This window comes from Bos javanicus, chromosome 6 (genome assembly GCF_032452875.1).
Source record: "Bos javanicus breed banteng chromosome 6, ARS-OSU_banteng_1.0, whole genome shotgun sequence".
NCBI lineage: Eukaryota > Metazoa > Chordata > Mammalia > Artiodactyla > Bovidae > Bos > Bos javanicus.
In genome coordinates, this window is record NC_083873.1 from 21811797 (window position 1) to 21822320 (window position 10524).

The following is a 10524-nucleotide window of genomic DNA, read 5'->3' on the forward strand; positions in this document are numbered from 1 at the left end:
AGCTATGATGGTAGGATTTTCAGAAATCTTGAGATGGGCAGCTAACTTAAGTTAACCCCTAGGTAATTACTCCCAGTCAAAACGCCCACTGAGGCTGCAGGACTATGATCCATATAAAGAGCTGTGAGTGCACGAAAAGCCTGATGGGATATGTAAGGCCAGCTCAGCCAAGAGAGTTGGTGATGGTGGATTTTCCCAACACAGACACCCCGACGTGAATGCTGGGGATGGGAATCCCAGGTGGAATGCTGGACTTGGGTTTGCTGCAGGAGCCAGACTCCGACGTCTGAGAGAGGGGTCTACTCAGGGAGGAGTACTAGGGTTACCAAAAACAAGAACATCTTGTCCCAGGAAGGTCAAGTAATTTTCTTCTGACCCATCAATACTTAAAATTAATGAGTTGCAGAACAGAGTTAGCATGTATTCTTCTGACGTCATTAGCCAAAGCCTCTCCCACTCTATTGAGTTGGTGACCTCCAGGAAGAGCCCACAGCCTAGAGGTGGGGCCTAGGGCCACAGATTGTTCTGGGAGGCTGGCACAGAAGATGATTTGCACAGTGAAGTCACCATTAAACCGCTGTTCAAGTCCAGTGCCCGGCCCTCTTTTTCTGCTCAGTAATCCAGAAACATTTCTTTAAAAGCCAGTAAATCCGTAAATGTGAGCAGCATGTTGAAAATGTCACCAGCCACTTCATTTTTATGGTGCTGTAAAGTTTAGCGTATTGAAAACCGGAGACATTACTTTGCCAACAAAGGTCCATCTGGTCAAGGCTATGGTTTTTCCAGTGGTCATGTATGGATGTGAGAGTTGAGAAAGAAAAGAAAGCTGAGCCCTGAAGAATTGATGCTTTTGAACTGTGGTGTTGGAGAAGACTCTTGAGAGTCCCTGGACTGCAAAGAGATCCAACCAGTCCATTCTGGAAGAGATCAGCCCTGGGTGTTCTTTGGAAGGAATGATGCTAAAGCTGAAACTCCAGTACTTTGGCCACCTCATGCGAAGAGTTGACTCATTGGAAAAGACTCTGATGCTGGGAGGGATTGGGGCCAGGAGGAGAAGGGGACAACATAGGATGAGATGGCTGGATGGCATCACTGACTCGATGGACGTGAGTCTGAGTGAACTCCAGGAGTTGATGATGGACAGGGAGGCCTGGTGTGCTGCGATTCGTGGGGTCACAACGAGTCGGACACGAGTGAGCGACTGAACTGAACTGAAAGTTGTAGTGAAAGCTGCCATGTTAAATCCAGGAATCCACTCCAACAGCTGTTCTTCTACATACTTTTCTACCAAAGAAATATATTTATTTTAAAAAGGCTTGTAAACTCCTGGTAGTACTTGTCCATGAAATTCCTCTGTAATAACTGGAACTCATCATCCATGATAATGCCCTCTAAATATCCAACCATAGCATCAAATTCTGCATCAGAGGCACAAGAGGAGGACAGAGCAAAGCTGTCTTCCTCTAGGACATCCATCGCCGCTGTCGCATCTGCATCCACTGTGCATGGGAGAGCCCACCCGCTGGCCTTCTACCCCTGCCTGTAACCGGGGCACAGCCTCTGTTTTGCGCTGCAGAGCTCCAACTGGCATCCCGGAGGCCTCACTGTCAATGCTGCAGCCAACTCACAGCCCAGCCGGGTAGCGCCTGAGGGCAATCCCCCAGCTTCAGTGTCCCTGGCTGCGGCCACACGCGGGCTGGGCCTCCCTACCCTGCAAGGCCTCATTAAGCTCCAAAAAAATTTTTTTAATTATTTTACACTATTTGTACAAACTATCGGAGCTACTGGATACATAACATTTTATTTTAACCCAGCAACATTAATAAAGTCATTTTTGCTTCAGGAAGACTTTAATGTAAAACAGATGAACTTACTGCATGTCTGAGACTAATTTCTTAAGATTAGGGATGAAATAAAGGAAGACATGAGAGTCAGGTATGAGTAAAGAGATCAAGGACTTAAGGTGGAGGGGGGAAGAAAGATACAGAGATTAAGAATGTAATGACATCAAGTTCAGAATGAGATGAAGATCACACATGAAGTAAAGGTAATGAATCCATGTCAGAGTGCCCTTCCTCAGAACCTTTTCTACTGCTCCTGAGTAGATTACTAACACTTATGTCCATGAGATAACAAAAAAAAATAATTCCAAGGCACTATTCCAATACCAACAAAATTTTCCCATATTTGTCATTTACTAATATTTAACAGATATATGCAATATAAAAATAGCTACAAAGATAGATAAAATAACTTATAATAATAATAAAATATATTAACTAGGGTAGTCTTCCTTGGAATTATTATTTTTTAATTCAATATTACAGTTAAAACTTTGAATAGATTTTTAAAGGATGAAGTTCAGCATGGAAATTCCACACCACATACTAATACTTTCAATAAAATTATTCCAATAAGCTATCCTAAAATTAGAAGTTTGGAATTAACATATACACACTACTATATATAAAAAAGATAAACAACAAGGACCTTCTGTATGGCACAGAAAACTATATTCAATATCTTGTAATAACTAGAAGAGAATCTGAAAAGAACAGATATATATGTATAACTGAATTGCTTTGCTGTATACTTGAAACTAGCACAACACTGTAAACTAACTATACTTCAATTTTCTAAAAAGCTATCCTAGACATAAGATAAAAAAATAAAAAAAATAAAAGAATGGGTTCTGTCCTTATCCTTCCTATTGAATGAAGCTCTTCCATTTTTACTTATGACTGGGAAGACAATAATCGAAATATTTATTGTTCATTCTCATACCAGCACTTGTGTCAAGCACATGAAATACCATTAAGAACAAAATAGAGTCTGAGACATCATAGAACCTATAGTCAAGTGAAGGAGACAATACTGAAATAATTACATGGATATGCATTTAATGATTACCATGGAAGAGTTGTGAAGGAAGAATTCACAGTGAGAATGCAATTGGAGAAACATAACCTCATTTGAAAGCACATGGAGGATTCCTGAAAAAAGAGACATTTAAACAGAAACCTAAGTTGATCCTGATTTAGATTATCCTTAAGAAAATGGGAGTTTCTTTTTTCAGGCAGAGAAAAAAAGTGTATACAAATTCTCTGGAGCAGAAACTTGTCCTGCTTGTGAAACTAAAAGAAGGTTATCAAGGCTCCAAAGGTAAATACTGAGGGAGTATGACATGAGAGGAAGGCAGCACCGTGAGCTGGCTGCTCTACCTGTTTTTTGTGACTTCTCAGGTGTTAAGTACTTATGTAAAACCCAACTCACAAATTCTTACATCGGTCTCTGAAAGAGAGATGAACTCTAAATGAGGATCAACAAAGAATCTCCAATATCCTCTCCATTTTCCACAACTCCACAGAGACTCTTGTTGTGGTTATCATGTTTTAATTCTAATGACTACATATCTTACAAGACAACTCAGGAGCATTTGTCATATATGATCCCTTCCTTCTTGGAATGCTTCTTTTGGATCAAGAAACTTCAGCCATTTGGTTTTCATCCAATCTCACCATCTACACTTCCTAGTCTGCTTGACACTCTTTCTCTCAGTGTACATTTGGATACCTTTGAAAATATATCCAAAGCTAAGTCCTAGGCCCCTTTCTCTTCCCTATCAATATATTCTCCCATCCAGATTCATCATTTTAAATATTTCTATCTCCTAAATCATTGCTTCCAGCTTTGACCTCTCATAGTTCTAGATGTGTATATACAGTTTGACAGCTCTACTTGAATAGAATCTTCACACAAGCATCTAAAACATAATATGACCAAAGAGAACTTTATTTTCCTGCTGTATTATAAGATCTGATATCTTAAGTGCTGCCATGACATCTCCGAGCTTCACAGGGTCCCAAAGTTCTAGCTGTGAGTTCCATGCTCTTGCCAGAAATGCTCCTACCCAATAGAAAATGTTTCCCATCTTACTAGTTCCCTATCAGCTGAACCAGTTGCCTCCACCTGGTTCTCAAGCTAACAAAATCACCTGCCTATCAACTTATGAAATTATTTAAGCAAGCTAATCATATCCTACTGCAGGAACCAGAGGGCAGGAACCATGGGCAACTCACCCTCTTGTTACTATACGACCTACTTCCACAGCCCCTTCTGGTTCACTGTGGCCCAGAGTGCAACACCTGTTAGACCTGGCATGGCATGTGGTATCCTCTTCCGCTGAGCTGTGAGAATGCATGACTGATAAGTTGTCAATCGCATCTATCTAGTGTCAGTATTGTTATTTTACCATCTTCTATGATTTGGGACATAGGAGCTCTCCTTCAGCCATGGAATGAATAGGACATGGTCATAACATCTCCAAAATGAATTCCTTCTGTTCCACATTTTAATATATAGTGCACCATCCAACAAGTTGCTTAAGTCAATAAGCTAACTTCTACAGTTTTCTTTCCCTCTTACATTTAATCTGTTTGCAAGTCTTATCAACTTTGCCTCAGAAATGTAACCCAAAACTATCTGTTACTTTCCACCTGCATTGCCTCTCATATTTAGCTAGCATTATCTCTCACCTAGGGCTTCCCTGGTGGCTCAAATGGTAAAGAATCCACCTGCAATGAAGAAGACCTGGGTTCAATCCCTGAGTTAGGAAGATCCCCTGCAGGAGGGCATGGCAATCCACTCCAGTATTCTTACTGGGAGAATCCCTGTGGATAGAGGAGCCTGGCGGGCTACAGTCCATGGAGTTACAAAGAGCCAGACACGACAGAGAGACTAAGCACAGCACAGCACAGCATCTCTCACCTATATCAACACAGTGATCCCCTATCTGGACTCTTAGCCTTAACTCTTACTATGAAAAATTCATGATTCACGCAATAGCCAGTTTAAAAATTCTAGTAGTTTGCCATCATACGTAAAACAAAATATAAATTCTTCTCCTGACTTACAAAGTCTTACATGATTTCATTCCGCTTGCCTCCTTGATTCATCTGGCCTTATGCTTCACATCATCCACTCTGTTTCAACAACAGAACTAAATTCTTCTTCTCTCCCTAGAATTCTTGCCTTTGGGCTTTTAAGTTAGTTTCTTTCTGCCAAGCAATACCTTCCTTCTGATCTTGTCATGGCTGGTTAATTATCGTCCATCAGATCTCAGTTAAAATATTTCTTCTTAGATATATTTCCTGATTTCTCAGTTTCCACCTTATCAACTCATACATTTTTTGATCTGATACTTTCTTGTTTATTTATTTACTCATTTACTTGATAACTGTCTCCCATATCAGACTGGGAGCTGTACCTTGACTGGCTTACGTACCAAGGGAATCTCAGTATCCAGGGCCATGTCTGACATATAAGGAAAATTAATATAAAATGGTTAAACGAACAAATGAAGGAAGCAAAGGAACGCAGCTGTTAAAGCATAAAATTTGGATTAATACAGGCCATTGTTCCAATCCCGTTAGCTTTGTGATCTTTCTGAATCTTAATTTTCTTCTGTAGAATGGGGAAAATAACTGTTTCACAGGTGTTTCCTGTGAAACTCATATCACAAGTTTCATGTTTCTAAACAATTCCTAAAATGCAGTACCTACATAATAATAAAAACCAGTATTAAACAGACATGGTCAACTGCAGTCAGCCTCTAATAACTTCTGAGACAGCACATAGAAGGAAGTAAAATTGGAATTATGAAATTCTAATTTACTCAGATTTCTCAACTGTTAGACAGTTTTAAACGGGATTGAATAGAACTCATATAACTTCCTTGTGAGCATCTAGTCAAAATCCATTCTTAAAATTATAGCAAAATAAATAAGCTGTAAATAAGCATGTAAGAGAGACAGTTTGCCCTTTATACTTTATTAGGCTGAGCTCTAGTCTTGTTTATTTTTAAGTCATGTCTCCCAAACTCTGTTTAAGCCTCAGTACAATTATATAGAAATATACAAAAGTTATAGTGCTATGCTATGCTAAGTCGCTTCAGTCGTGTCCGACTCTGTGCGACCCCATAGATGGCAGCCCACCAGGCTCCCCCGTCCCTGGGATTCTCCAGGCAAGAACACTGGAGTGGGTTGCCATTTCCTTCTTCAATGCATGAAAGTGAAAACTCCAACATATAACATATAATATACCATTTGATGATAGGAAGTTCTATTTTAGGTTATATGACTATGTCAAGTCCAATAGGTCACCACCAAAAATAAAATCCAACAGTGAACTAAAGATTTAAGTAACATTTGAAAGCAACTACTGACCTTCTTTAGCTGCATGGGGTTTGAAATTTGTTAATTCTGTTTGGTACTCCCTTGTTCTATGTTTGAACACTGGATACTTTCAGTGTTGGGACATTACAAACAGTGATGCTATGAAATATTCTTATATTTGTTTCTAGGTGCCTTAGTCATAAGTTTTAGGGCATATGCAAGTTCAGTTTTAGTAGGTACTGTCAAAAGTGGTCGCAGTAATTGATACTCTCTTGGGCAGTCTACAAATATTCCATTTATTGCATGTCCTCAACCACTTTGAGACTGTTTTTCACATTAGCTGTCCTATCCTTTATTGTTTTAATTTGTGTTTCATTGATGACCAGTGAAGCTGAGTACCCTTTTAAAAATATATTGGTTGTATAGATCTATTCTTCTTGTAAGTGCTGGCTTGAGTCTTTTGCTCAAAACCTATAGAGGAAAACACAGGTAGGACACACGTAAATCACAGCATTTTTTTTTTTTTTTTTGCATCTGTCTCCTAAGACAGAGGGACTTCCCTTGTAGCTCAGTCAGTAAAGAATCCAACTGCAATGCAGGAGATCCAGGTTCAATCCCTGGGTTTGAAAGATCCCCTGGAGAAGTAAATGGCAACCATCTCCAGTATTCCTGCCTGGGAAATCCCATAGACAGAGGAGTCTGTCAGGTTACAGTTCATGGGGTTGCAAGAGCTGGACAGAACTTAGCGACCAAAACACCACCACCTAAAACAGATCTTGGTCCCATTACTTCATGACAAATAGAAGGGGAGAAAGTGGAAGCAGTGACACATTTTATTTTCTTGGGCTCCAAAATTACTGCAGATGGTGATTGCAGCTATGAAATTAAAAGATGCTTGCTCCTTCGAAGAAAAGTTATGACAAACCTAGACAGTGTATTAAAAAGCAGAGCCATCACTGCTGACAAAGGTCCATATAGTCAAAGCTATGGTTTTTCCAATAGTCATGTACAGATGTTAGAGGTGAACAACAAAAAGTCTGAGAGCCGAATAATTGATGCTTTCACATTGTGGTGCTGGAAAAGACACCTGAGAGTCCACTGGACAGTAAGAAGATCAAAGCAGTCAATCCTAAAGGAAATCAACCCTGAATATTCACTGAAAGGACTGAGACTGAAGCTGCAGCTCCAATACTTTGGCCACCTGATGCAAAGAGCTGACTCATTGGAAAAGCCCCTGATGCTGAGAAAGATTGAAGGCAGGAGGAGAAGGGGACAACAGAGGATGAGATGGTTGGATGGCATCACCGACTCAATGGACATGAATTTGAGCAAACTCCAGGAGATAGTTGAGGACAGGAAAGCCTGGCATGTTGCAGTCCAGGGGGTCGCAAAGAGTTGGACATGACTTAGCAGGTGAACAACAACAACAACTTAAGACAAAGGAAATGAAAGCAAAACTAAACAAGTGAAACTTCATTAAACTTTAAAGTTTGCATAGCAAAGGAAACCATGGACAATATGAAAAAAAAAAAAAGAATGGGAGAAAATCTCACAAATAATATGACTGATAAGGAGTTAATATCCAAAATATGTAAAAGACTCATACACCTCATTATCAAAAAACAAATTATTTTAAAAATGGTCAGAAGACCTGAACAGACATTTTTTGAAGAAGACTTACAGATGGCTAATAGGCACATGAAAAGATGCTCAACATCACTGATCATCAGAGAAATGCAAATCAACATCACAGTGAGATTGTGATTACCTGTTAGAATGGCTATCACCAAGAAAAACACAAATAACAAATGTCAGCAAAGATGTAGAGAAAAGGGAACCCTCCTACACTGTAGGTGCAGATATAAAGTGGTACAGCTGTTACAGAAAATAGTATGAAGACTCTTCAAAAACTAATAATAGAACTACATATGATCCAGTAATTCTACTGCTGGAAATATATCCAAAGAAAAAGAAAATACTTATTCAGAAAGATATATGTGCCCAAATATTCACAGCAGCGCTATTTACAGTACCTAAGACACTGAAGCAACATAAATGCCTATCAGCAGATAAATATATAAAGAAGATGTGGTATATATGCATACAATGAATTATTAGTCATTAAAAAAGAATGAAATTCTGCTTTTTGCAACAAGGTAGGAAAAATGATAATATCAATCTCAGTTTCAGTGCAGAGGAACCACTTATTGGAGAAAATAATTTTCAAAGGTTATAAACATATCAATTAATTTATCCTCCAGAAAAACATCTAAAATAAAAGAGTAAGTAGCTTCAGAGAAAATAGATACTTCAAAAATCACAAAATTATAAGCATGTAAAATTCAAAGCATTAAATTCCAGAGCTCCTATCTCCAATGAACTGATACTCATTAAACAAAGTCATCTAACTGAGGATGCCCCCAAACTGAATTAAGGCTTTATAGTCTTTATAGGCTAATTTATTGCATTTCTCTCTGACCAGTATTATACTAAAGCTATACTAAAGCAATTTCTAGCAAAAATAATTATATGACAGCCTTTTAAGCAGATCTGGTCAATAATAGTTTCACTACATGGAGATTAACATTTCAAAATTAAAATTTTAGTAACTGCAGAAACAACTATTTCTTTGCATTTAACCAACTTATCTCAATAATTAATTTCTTCACAGAAATTTAAAAGTTGTACTTTAATTTAGGAAATTAAAACTTTTAGTAAAGTTACTAATAAGCTTACATACTGATCTGAGCTGATACACATTACAATTGCTTCCTTAGATAATTTCATTCTGCAAAAGATGTAATTTGAGATAAGAAGATAATTGCTAGGGAAAAGAGTATTTTGTCATTTTTAATATAGTGTAAATAAAGAGACTGAAGGAAAGATGTAGTTTACGAACAGCCTTTAAGAGAGATAAAAGCCAGGCAGCCAAGGTACCCATGGTAAACCTGAATTTGGAATAAAGATTTAAATACTATCTCATTCCTAGTCAGCAGCTTTTCCAGACTAACCATAGATATTCATGGATACAATAAAGGTATTTACGAAATATAATGAGTCAAATTATAGAAAGCTGTTAAAATTAAATACCCATATCCTTCATCAGTGCTTGAAAGTAGGAATGACACAGATCCTACCGCCCAGCCTTTTCTTTTGTTGTTGTTTTGTTTTCCTACAACTTGAAGTTGCTGCTATTCAGCAAAGGAGGAAGGGCTGGAGACTGTCTTGGGGGTGATATTTTTTCGTGAATTCTACATACAGATAATGGCTGGCTCAATACTACATGGAATCTTAATCTCACCAAGTGGAAATCAAAGTTAGAGCACAATATGAATCAGCATATGGTCAATCTGCAGAGGAGTTACGGCTTCACCATGAACCTTAGCTTGGGTTCTGCCTTCAAATAAGGAATTAGCCACAGAGAACAGGGGAAGGCAGCACCGCAGCAAAAATAAGATGATTTGAAAACTCAAATGAAAATGGAGAATTTGAAGAAAATTGCAATTGTTTTCTTTGAGTAAAGGGTTTAAGCATGGGAACGGCTTGATTTTGTGCCTTAGTCCCTAATCTGATGTCTTAAATGGATGACCTTGTTTGAATCTAACAGAAATCAGCAATCGTCCTTTTCCCATTAAAGGTCAAAGAAACGAGAGCACAACGTGAACAAATGATGCTTTAGTTCTCATTTGTCAGGGCCTCCTTTTGGACCTCCTTAGATCCTGCAGCTAAAGACTTCCAAGCAGAAGCTACCTTGAGCCAAAATTTTACTTTTCTTATGAGAGATAATAACAAAATGAGTGTTTTGAGGGGTAAAACTGTTAAGCATTATATAAATGTTCATTAAATCAAGATAAAGGAGCTCCATGCAATGGAACTCTAGTATAGATGAAGCATACTTATATAACTACACATTTTGAGTACTTTGAGTTAATAAGTCCCAAGACAAACCCTCACTATGGCTAAATGTATATTGCAGGATCTTGAACCAGACCTCAAGACATTAAATTAAAAAATAAAATAGTCTTCCACAGCAAAAAATTAAATGTACATAACTTTATAATTCTTGTACTACTTATTATTATGAAAGAAAATTTAGCAGAGTCCTTTTGAATGCCAAAATCAGGACCTGGGTTCATGCTTGAAGTCTGAACTAATCTGAAAATCAGGAGCATATATTTTCCATTGCTATACTATTTCCACCTCTAGAAAGCTGTTTTCCCTTCTAATTCTATCCTACAGATAGCATAGTTCCCATTGTCATAATTCTTTTATTCTTGTGAAAGTGAAAGTCGCTCAGTTGTGTCTGACTCTTTGCAACTCCACGGACTATACAGTCTATGGAATTCTCCAG

The 10524-nt window shown here is 38.2% G+C and overlaps 1 pseudogene; it reads right to left on the reverse strand.

Moving 5' to 3' along the window:
• Positions 1-494: 494 nt before the first annotated feature.
• Positions 495-1476, reverse strand: LOC133250068 (ADP-ribosylation factor-like protein 2-binding protein; annotated as a pseudogene).
• Between the last annotated feature and the right edge of the window lie 9048 nt (positions 1477-10524).